Genomic DNA, 12,020 nt, shown 5'->3' with positions numbered 1-12,020 from the left:
GTTAGGGACTCGAAAAACCTCTCGAACAGCGACCAACTCTCGCTTCATCATGACAGTTAGTTTTATCTTTCTCCACTGAGGTGCTCGACCCAGCTCAACTGGGGCACAATCGCAGTGGTTCTCCTAGTGCTACCTTAGTCGATATAGCAGAACGTAAGGCACCAAAATATAGGAGCCGGGCAAACCCAACTATTGACCCAAGACATGATTCGGAGCCGATGCATATAATGCTATAAGTTCGGGGTGCCGCACTTGTTAAAGTGTTCGAACTTCTCACACCATATTGAGGGGTACTAAAGCCCCTGGCGTATTTAGGCCGTACCAAAGTGTACGGGTGCAATATGTCGTTAAGGAACATATATATATGTATAAAAAGAGTAATGCAAAAATAGAAAAAAGCTATGCACTGTTTATTAAAGAGGGCTGCGATCAAAGCAGAACGATACAAATAATGCGATAAGCAAAAGGTTGGACTATGTAACAGTTCTGTTCCAGGGGCAAGCTGCGGAATAGTATGCGAAACAGGTATACTGCTCGTGATAGAGACCACCTGGGAGTTCCGTAATGTGGCGTGGCTTGTCTGCTTCCCTGGTTCTTGCATCGTTTGTGCAGCAATTGAACTGCCGAACATGCCTTCCGAAGTGTGGAGTCCTGAAAGTAAGAGAAAATTAAAAAATCGGCAGCCCCTGGTGCGGTTTAAGCCGTGTTTCGGGCGTGCTGTGATGGTGCTCCTTCCCCTGTACCCATGGCATTTCTAGAGCGTAGTTATGTACGCGAAGTACTAGTGTCGCATTTTTGCGAGGGCTGGGGTTGGGGCCACATTGCTACGCCTGCTCGGATCGTGCCAGGCGGTCTTGTTGTAGGTAACTCCGGGCGCGCTTGACGGTGTCCGGTCGTTTAATGGCCGTACTGGAGAACTGCCTGGAGAGGCTGCTTTGTACTTCCGCTGCAAGGGCCGCCGTGTGCTCCTCCGTTCGGAGGGAGCGTTCGGTGTTTCCATTGACCGTAATTACTCCTCAGGGGCCTGGCATCTTGAGCTTAAGGTATGCGTAGTGCGGTACCGCATTGAACTTGGCGAATGCGGTTCGCCCGAGCAGTGCGTGATAGCCACTGCGGAATGGGACTATGTCGAAGATTAACTCCTCGCTTCGGAAATTATCCGGAGATCCAAAGACCACTTCAAGTGTGACTGAGCCTGTACAGTTGGCCTCTACACCTGGTATTACGCCTTTAAAGGTCGTTTTGGTGGGCTTAATCCTCGAGGGATCTATGGCCATTTTCCGCACTGTATCCTGGTAAAGCAGGTTCAGGCTACTGCCGCCGTCCATAAGGACTCTAGTGAGGTGAAATCCGTCAATTATTGGGACTAGAACCAATGCGGCGAATCTGCCATGACAGATGCTAGTGGGATGGTCCCTTCGATCAAAGGTGATCAGGCAGGAGGACCATGGGTTGAACTTTGGGGCGACTGGCTCTACCGCGTATACGTCCCTTAACGCGCGCTTCCGCTCCCTTTTGGGGACATGGCTTGCGTATATCATGTTCATCGTCCGCACTTGTGGGGGAAAACCCTTCTGTCCACTGTTGTTCGGCGGCCGGGGCACCTCATCGTCATCGCTATGCAGCCCCTTGTCTTCATTTTCGGTGTTTAACTTGCCTGCCTGCTTGAACACCCAACAATCCCTGTTGGTGTGATTGGCCGGCTTTTCGGGGGTGCCATGTATCTGGCACAAGTGGTCGAGTATTCGGTCCAAACTGGACGGGCCCCTAGGATTCCTTTTGAATGGCTTTTTCCGCTGACCAGATTTAGAGCCTCTGAATCCGGCATTAACTGCCGTATCCTCAGCATTGTCGCCGTTAATGCGGCGCTTCTGCTTGTTGCGACGCGACCTGCCACTACTGTCCCTGGTATCCGAATTACCAGGGTTCTTGGTCATATTGTTGCTACGAGCAAGCCAGCAATCTTCTCCCGCGCAAAAGCGGGTCATGAGTGTCGTGAGTGCTGCCATAGACTTCGGCTTTTGCTGTCCAAGGTGCTGGGCAAGCCACTTGTCACGGATATTGTGCTTGAAGGCTGCTAGGGCCTCAGCATCCGGACAGTCGACTATTTGATTTTTGTTTGTTGGGAACCGTGTCCAGAATTGCTTGGCCGATTCCTTTGGCTGCTGAATTACGTGACTCAGGTCATTGGCGTCTGGGGGTCGCACATAAGTGCCCTGGAAATTGTCGAGGAATGCGGCTTCCAGGTCCTCCCAACAACTGATTGATCATGTTGGCAAGCTGTTAAGCCAATGCCGAGCTGGTCCTTTAAGCTTGAGTGGGAGGTATTTGATGGCGTGGAAATCATCGCCGCGGGCCATGTGGATATGAAGGAGGTAATCCTCGATCCATACCGCAGGATCTGTTGTGCCATCATATGATTCGATATTTACGGGTTTGAAACCCTCGGGGATTTGATGATCCATTATTTCGTCTGTGAAGCATAGTGGGTGCGCGGCGCCTCTGTACTGGGCTATATCACGACGTAGCTCCAAAGAGCTTTGTCTACTGTGTTTGGCCCTGCCGAATTTTTGGCCGGCGTGACGATTACCGTCTTGAGCTGTGGGGCGCCCACGCGATCCGTAGATCGATCTTGTTTGCCTTGCCTTGTCCTCCAACATATCTCGTAAGTCCGGCGCATATTCCCGTGCCTTGGTACGGGGTGCGGCTTGAGTGGAGGGCCGAGAGGCCTCTCTGTCGCGGCCACGAGGTGGCCGGTCGGCCGCATCAAGTGCTTCCTCCTCTAATCGGGGTAGCAACCTGCGCTTTGGGTAGCTCTTGGAGGGGTGTTCGAGTTTATTCTCTTCGGCCGCAAGGACTTCAGTCCATCTGTCAACTAGCAAATCTTGATCAGCTCTAAGCTGTTGCTGTTTTTTCTTGAGGCTTCTTGCCGTGGCCATAAGCCTGCGTTGAAAATGCTCTTGCTCGACGGGATCCTCTGGCACGACGAATTCGTCGTCGTCGAGGCTTGCCTCGTCTTCGGAGGGAGGCATATAATTATCGTCATCGACCTCTTTGTCTGCCGCTCTCTCATGAGGGCTGGTTTCTCCATCCTCCCGTGCTAAATCTTGCTAGAGGGGGTTTTCTACGGCATTTTCCGGAGTATTATTATCTCCCCTGCTGGAATCACCGTATTTGTTTTGGCGGGATTTTGAGCGGCGCCGCTGACGCTGGCGCTTAGGCTATTTCTTGGAGGGGTCATCCTCCGCTGTTCCATCGCCATCTCCTTCTTTTGGGGTGTCCACCATGTATATGTCATATGACGAGGTGGCTTTCCAGGGCCTGATAGGCGCTGGTTCTTCATCGTCTCCTTCACCGGCGTCCATACCGTCGATGTCTTCGGAGTCGAAGTCGAGCATGTCGGTTAAGTCGTCGATAGTGGCTACAAAGTGGGTGGTGGGTGGGCTTTGACTTTCTTCATCGTCCAAATCCCAACCTTGCTGAACGTAGTCCGGCCAGGGATCTCCTGATAAAGAGAGAGACTTCAGTGTCTTCCGAATATCGCCGAAAGGCGAGTGCTGAAACATGTCTGCGGCAGTAAACTCCATAATCGGTGCCCAATCGGATTCGATTGGCAGGGGCGCGGAGGGTTCGGAGTCCGGAGAGGAGTCCAGCTCCTTGGAGTCACGAGTCTCGCAGAGTGCGGGGCTGGTGTTCAGCTCGATCATCCTTGGGTTCGCAGCCCCCGAGGCGGCATCCAACCACCCATCCTCGATCGGCGCAGTTGGCTCCGAATTAAGGGTCGAAGCCGATGCGGGTGCGGCCTCCAGGGCACTGTTCAACGGCAGAGCTAGATCGTGCTCGTCGTGACAGTGCGGCGCGCTCGGCAGTGGCTCAAATCCGTCGAAGATCAAGTCCCCGCAGATGTCAGCCGTGTAGTTTAAACTTCCAAATCTGACCTGATGGCCAGGGGCACAGCTTTCGATCTGCTCCAGATGGCCAAGTGAATTGGCCCGCAGTGCGAAGCCGCCGAAGACGAAGATCTGTCCGGGGAGGAAGGTCTCACCCTGGACTGCCTCGCCATTGATGATCGTAGGAGCCATCAAGCCTGACGGTGACGACATAGAGGAACTCTCAATGAAAGCACCAATGTCAGTGTCAAAACCGGCGGATCTCGGGTAGGGGGTCCCGCACTGTGCGTCTAGGCCGGATGGTAACAGGAGGCAAGGGACACGAAGTTTTACCCAGGTTTGGGCCCTCTTGATGGAGGTAAAACCCTACGTCCTGCTTGATTAATATTGATGATATGGGTAGTACAAGAGTAGATCTACCACGAGATCGGAGAGGCTAAACCCTAGAAGCTAGCCTATGGTATGATTATTGTTGTGTATGTTGTCCTACGGACTAAAACCCTCCGGTTTATATAGACACCGGAGAGGGTTGGGTTACACAAAGTCGGTTACAATGGTAGGATATCTGCATATCCATATCGCCAAGCTTGCCTTCCACGCCAAGGAAACTCCCTTCCGAACATGGGACGAAGTCTTCAATCTTGTATCTTCATAGTCCAGGAGTCCGACTGAAGGTATAGTCCGGCCATCCGGACACCCCCTAATCCAGGACTCCCTCACCAACCCTCTCCGGTGTCTATATAAACCGGAGGGTTTTAGTCCGTAGGACAACATACAATCATACCATAGGCTAGCTTCTAGGGTTTAGCCTCTCCGATCTCGTGGTAGATCAACTCTTGTAATACTCATATCATCAAGAATAAATCAAGCAAGACGTAGGGTTTTACCTCCATCAAGAGGGCCCGAACCTGGGTAAAACATCGTGTCCCCTGCCTCCTGTTACCATCCTCCTTAGACACATAGTTCGGGAAGCCCTACCCGAGATCCGCCGGTTTTGTATTACGGAATGATTAAAGAGACTTGCCGGGAACGAGATTGAACTAGGTATGAAGATACCAATGATCGAATCTCGGCCAAGTAACATACCGATTGACAAAGGGAATTACGTATGTTGTCATAACGGTTCCAACGATAAAGCTCTTCGTAGAAGATGTTGTATTATGGAATGATTAAAGAGACTTTGGGCATCCATGTTCCTCTATTGGTTATTGACCAGAGAGGTGTCTCGGTCATGTCTACATAGTTCTCGAACCCGTAGGGTCCGCACGCTTAACGTTCGATGACGACTTAGTATTATATGAGTTATGTGATTTGGTGACCGAATTTTGTTCGGAGTCTTGGATGAGATCGCGGACATGACGGAGATTCTCGAAATGATCGAAAGGTAAATATTGATATATATATATATATATATATATATATATATATATATATATATATATATATAGGACGATGGTATTCGGACACCGGTAGTGTTCTGGAGGGGACCGGGTACTTATCGGGTCACTGGAAAGGAGTTTCGGCCACCCCTGGCAAAGATATGGGCCTTATGGGCCAAGTGAGGGAACACACCAGCCCTGGTGCACCCATATAGATGCCATCCCTATGAGGAGAAGAAGGAAAGAGGGGAGGGCAAGGAAAGTGTGGATTAGGATTGCTACTTCCTTCCCTCTCCCCCATCTTTCCTTCCACCTCGGTTATATATGGTAGGGGGGCGGCTTGGGAGGGACTCCAAGTAGGATTCCTCCTACTTGGGAGCCTCCTACGGTTGCTCCTTCCTGCCTATATATATATATATATGAGGAGGGGGGCGCCTAGCACACACCAGACAATTGCCTAGCCGTGTGCGGCGTCCCCCTCCGCAGCATACACCCTCGGTCATATCTTTATAGTGCTTATGCGAAGCCCTGCGAGGATCACTTCACCATCACCGTCACCATGTTGTCATGCTGACGGAACTCATCTACTACCTCAATGTCTTGCTGGATCAAGAACGCGAGGGACGTCACCGAGCTGAACGTGTCCAGAACTCGGAGGTGTTGTGCGTTCGGTACTTGATCGGTCGGAGCTAGAAGAAGTTCGACTACATCAACCGCTGTAACGCCCTGGACACACCCGCCGGTGGTCGTTACTCATGGTGGGATCTGGACTGGCCCCATAGATCAATACTACTCTTTTCTGCGCACTTTGTCCTCAGTCATGCGCACCCGGGAGCAACTTCCCGGTCAGTCACCCATCCTGAAATTACTCCAAATGAGCACAGTTAACTTTGGAGTTTTGTCCGAATGGGCTTTCGGAAAAGAAGGAATTCCTTGTTGATATGAGTAGTCTATCATCCCTCTTAAGCCAGGCTATCACATACACCCCCACTCAGAGGAACCGACGTCCTCGTCGGGCCACAGGAACGTTCCCTCTTGGCACATATGTCTGTGCATCCAGTCCGGTACATGTGCCATGCCGGGTGCCACGACGGGTCACAAACGTCATGAACAACATGACCGCGCACCTGTCCGCAAAGATCCGTGTAACCGCGAGGGTTGGCTCCGATACCAACTTGTAACGCCCTGGAGATACCTGCCGGTGGTCGTTACTCCTGTCGGGATCTAGACTGGCCCCACAGATCAATACTAGTCTTTTATGCGCACTTTGTCCTGACTTGTGCGCACCCAGGAGCAACTTTCCGGTCAGTCACCCATCCTGAAATTACTCCAAGCTGAGCACACTTAACTTTGGAGTTCTGTCCGAATGGGCTTCCGATAAAGAAGGAATTCCTTATTGATATGAGTAGTCTATCGTCCCTATTAAGCCAGGCTATCACAACCGCGTTGTCAAACGTTTCCGCTTTCGGTCTACGAGAGTACATAGACACACTCTCCTCCTCTCGTTGCTATTCATCTCCTAGATAGATCTTGCGTGAGTGTGAGATTTTTTTTTGAAATTGCATGCTACGTTAGTGGCATCATGAGCCAGGTCTATGCGTAGATGATATGCACAAGTAGAACACAAAGAGTTGTGGGCGGTGATAGTCATACTACTTACCACCAAAAACTTATTTTGATTTGGCGGTATTGTGGGATGAATCGGCCCGGACCAACCTTACGTGTCCACGCACATGAGTCTAGTTCCACCGACAGACATGCAACTATTTTTTCATAAAGGTGGCTGGCGGGTGTTTGTTTCTCCTACTTTAGTTGAATCGAATTTGACTGCGGCCGGTCCTTAAAGAAGGTTAAAACAACAAACTTAATGAAACACCGTTGTTGTTTTGATGCGCAGGTAAGTACAGTTCTTGCTAGAAACCCATAGCAGCCACGTAAAACTTGTAACAACAAAGTAGAGAACGTCTAACTTGTTTTTGCAGGGCATGTTGTGATGTGATATGGTCAAGGCATGATGTGATATATGTTGTTGTATGAGATGATCATGTTTTGTAAGTTATCGGCAATTGGCAGGAGCCTTATGTGGTTGTCGCTTTATTGTATGAAATGCAAATGCCATGTAATTGCTTTACTTTATCACTATGCGTTAGCGATAGTTGTAGAAGCAATAGTTGGCGAGATGACCACGACACAATGATGGAGATCAAGGTGTCAAGCCAGTGAAAATGGAGATCATGATGATGCTTTGGAGATGGAGATCAAAAGCACAAGATGATGATGGCCATATCATGTCACATATTTTGATTGCATGTGATGTTTATCTTTTATGCATCTTATTTTGCTTAGTACGGCGGTAGCATTATAAGATGATCCCTTCACTAAATTTCAAGGTACAAGTGTTCTCCCTGAGTATGCACCGTTGCGACAGTTCGTCGTGTTGAGACACCACGTGATGATCGGGTGTGATAGACTCTACATTCAAATACAACGGGTGCAAGACAGTTTTGCACATGCGGAATACTCGGGTTAAACTTGACGAGCCTAGCATGTACAGACATGACCTCGGAACACTAGAGACCGAAAGGTCGAACGTGAATCAGATAGTAGATATGATCAACATAGATATATTCACCATTGATGACTACCCCATCTCACGTGATGACCGGACATGGGTTAGTTGATTTGGATCACATATCACTTATATGACTTAAGGGATGTCTATTTAAGTGGGAGTTCTTAAGTAATTTGATTAATTGAACTTAATTTACTGTGAACTAAGTCCTGATAGTATTTGCATATCTATGTTGTAGATCAATAGCTCGCGATATAGCTCCTATATATTTTTGATATGTTCCTAGAGAAAAGTTGAAAGATGATAGTAGAAATGATGCGGAATGGGTCCGTGATATGAGGATTATCCTCGTTGCTGCATAGAAGAATTGTGTCCTTGATGAAAGGCTAGGTGACAGATTTATTGCAGGAGCAGAAGCAGACGTTATGAACGTTTGACAAGCTCAGTATGACGACTACTTGATTGTTTAGTGCGCCATGCTTAACGGCTTAGAACTAGAACTTCAAAAATGTTTTGAATGCCATAAGCATATGAGATGTTCCAAGAGCTGAAATTGGTATTTCAGACTCATCACTACAAAAAATACACTTCCTGATGATACGTGTTTGTCACAGTAGGTCACGTTTTCTGTCATGCATGTACATCCATGAAGATTTTATGACAGAATCAAGATAGTCATACATGTGCTGTGTAGAAGTGTTCCATGACATTACCAAAATTATCATCATGGAAGTGGACACTTCCATGACGAAAAATCACGCGTCATATAAGTGCTTTCGTCAAGGGTGACCGACACGTGGCATCCACCGTAACGGAACGCCGTTAAGATATCGGGTTCGGTTTTGGATCCAAGAACCCGTTAACAGCCCGGACCAATGGAGATTTTCCACGTGTAAAATCATCATTGGCTGGAGGAAACGTGTGTCAGCTCCCCGTTGGCACAGGTGCCACTCATCCAATGGGCGAGATGCGCTTATGAAATGTTGACACGTGGACCGGCCCAAAAGTGGCCCATAAAGTTTAAGTGGGCCGGCCCAACTAAAGGCCCACAAGATTTGGCGGTTCATAATGGACCGGCCCAGCAAAAGGCCCATGAGATTTTGCGGACCATAATGGGCCAACCCAGCTAAAGGCCCACAAGATTTTGCGGGCCATAATGGGCCGACCCAGCTAAAGGCCCATGAGATTTTGCCGACCATAATGGGCCGGCCCAGCTAAAGGCCCACAAGATTTTGCGGACCATAATGGGCCGACCCAGCTAAAGGCCCATGAGATTTCGCCGACCATAATGGGCCAGCCCAGCTGAAGGCCCAAAAGATTTTGATGACACTAGTAGGCCGGCCCATTAACAGGCTGCCATGTTTTGAGCCAAATGTTGGCCCATATTTGATCTGGTCCATTAATAGTCTGCCATGTTCCGGGCCTAATAAAGGCCCATATGAGATCCAGCCCGTTAAAAGCCTACCATGTTCTGGGCCAAATTATGGCCCAGATCAGGTCCGGCCCTTTGAGAGGCTTTGTGCTAAATTATGACCCATATCAGATTCGGCCTTGTCAACTGGACGCTATGCTTTTGCGCCCACTTGATAAAGGCCCATTTAGTAATTCAGCCTGATATTAGTTTCGGCATGTTAAAGGCCCGTTTAACATTTCGGCCCTATATATATTTCGGCCTGTTAAAAACCCGTCAAATAGTTGGGCCTAACTACAGCCCCGTTTGCATCCGGCCTGCTCACATACGATAATCTAATTGGGCCAAACAAGGACCGAGACAATTTTGGCCTGTTATAAGCCCATGATTTGATTGGCACAATCATGGGCCGAGGTCTATTTTGGCCTGCTGCCGGCCAGTGAGCTGTTCGACACTTTCTAGGCCCAACCTACTTTTCAGCCTCCTAAAAGCCCATTGTGTTTTCTTGGGAAAATAGGGCCGGCGGTTTACTCGGCCTATTAAAGGCCCGAATCTACTAGTGGCCCAGTTTACATTTAGGCTTGTTAACGGACCAAGATGACGGGTCCCATGATGCGGATCATACATAGTGATTTGCATGACGGCTCGATTATGTACCGTAATTTTACGGTTTGGCCGGTTTACTGCGAAGACATGATATATATACTGTAAAATAACTACATCATCATGAATAAGAAAAAAACTAGACTATACAATAAAGAAATTACGGCATATTACATCCACTGGGCATCAAAGTTCGCTACTATGATAATAAAGCACAAGCAGACAGCAGATTACATACACTGGGCATCAAAGATCGCCACCAGTGCAATTAAACACACTGACAAAATAATATACAAAACCGACGGCACTTTAATAGAGTTCAAGAAAGGTTAGCCCTGCTCGAGAGCTACAGCACAAGCAGCTGAGCAAACTGATGAGGCTGCACTTGTTTGGCACTTATATCCTCCTCACTTGAAAGATAAACAAACAGACAGATGACAGGTTTTGCACATATAAGTATCAGTGCTGACAATTCATCACATTTCTTACTCACGGATAAAGTGACACGTTTTAAAATAGCATTAACACAATATGGTATTGTTCAGGTCAAGACATGGCAGGAAATGACAGACCAAGAACACATAAGTATCAATGGTTAGTGTGCTGTCAATTTACCCCATTTCAGATTGGCAAAATAAGATCACTTGCTCTGTATAGTTTAATTTACATCGTATGAAGAAGGAACTTGGTTGTACAACTGAAAACTTAAATTGAGAAGGACAAGCTTTTGTTTATGAAGTACATAATAAAATTTAAACATGCAATTTGATGCAAACACCAAAAATAAACAGCTATTGCAGTCATGCCTAACCAAATATACACAACAAAGTTTGAAGGCTTGAGAAGGACAAACTTACATTATTGGTGAAGGCAAGCTCTATAAGGGCGGCCGAAACTATGTGCCCCACTAGCCTGGTAAAACTTGCTTAACCCCCAAGCGCCGTAATCGATGGCGCGGTTGGGTTACCCACACCCGTATTGATGAGAATCCCGTAATAAGGGGGACACGATCTCTGCTTTGACAAGACGTGTCAAAAAACTGCCTCGTGTTATGTGCAGGGCTAGTTAAAGGAAATGGTTCGAATAATCACCGGGCCATGGCATAATGTCGTGTTGCCAAAACAAGTCAGCAAAATAGATTTGTGGAAATATTATTCTCTCTACGGTGGTACGTGGAACCTATTTTGCAGGGTCGGACACTATCCTTGTATTCAAATTCTTCCGTGGTGTATTCGGAGGAGGAACCCGCCTTGCAATGCCGTAGACAATACTGCGCCGGACTCGTCGTCATTGAAGCCTGGTTCAGGGGCTACTGAGGGAGTCCTGGATTAGGGGGTCTCCGGACAGCCGGAGTATATCCTTTGGCCGGACTGTTAGACTATGAAGATACAAGATTGAAGACTTCGTCTCGTGTCCGGATGGGACTCTACTTGGCGTGGAAGGCAAGCTAGGCAATACTGATATGTATATCTCCTCCTTTGTAACCGACCTTGTGTAACCCTAGCCCTTTCCGGTGTCTATATAAACCGGAGGGTTTTAGTCCGTAGGACAACATACAATCATACCATAGGCTAGCTTCTAGGGTTTAGCCTCTCCGATCTCGTGGTAGATCAACTCTTGTAATACTCATATCATCAAGAATAAATCAAGCAGGATGTAGGGTTTTACCTCCATCAAGAGGGCCCGAACCTGGGTAAAACATCGTGTCCCCTGCCTCCTGTTACCATCCGCCTTAGACGCCTGTTCGGGATCCCCTACCCGAGATCCGTCGGTTTTGACACTGACACACACACTCACACTTAACAATCTCCTTGTAGCTACCCCCTCTCACTCTTCCCCAATATCCCCGAAACTAATAAGACCATCCCTTCGTTTAATTCCCACCGACATGCACCATCGATATATAGTAGTCTTCCTCTGTGTTTCCCGAACAAACACGTTCTCTCGATGTCGACTCCTCTCACACGTACACACCTTCTCTTCCCTCTCTAGGGGCATTTTCTCTCTCGCACACCATCGTTAGTGGCCTCTGCCATACACATCACCTCTCTATGATGAAGCCATGCACACTTAAATTACATCCTCCACCGAGGACCCCGCCACACACACACCCACCCACCCACGCACACACACACAAACACACACACACACGCACGCACACACCC

The 12,020-nt window shown here is 48.3% G+C and overlaps 1 pseudogene; it reads right to left on the bottom strand.

Annotated features, from left to right (window-relative positions):
• Positions 1-953: 953 nt before the first annotated feature.
• Positions 954-12,020, bottom strand: part of LOC119297551 — a 50,314-nt pseudogene continuing 39,247 nt past the window's right edge.

Source organism: Triticum dicoccoides, chromosome 5A (genome assembly GCF_002162155.2).
Source record: "Triticum dicoccoides isolate Atlit2015 ecotype Zavitan chromosome 5A, WEW_v2.0, whole genome shotgun sequence".
Lineage (NCBI taxonomy): Eukaryota > Viridiplantae > Streptophyta > Magnoliopsida > Poales > Poaceae > Triticum > Triticum dicoccoides.
Note: the sequence above shows the minus strand (reverse complement) of the source record. Positions and strands in the feature narration are given on the sequence as shown.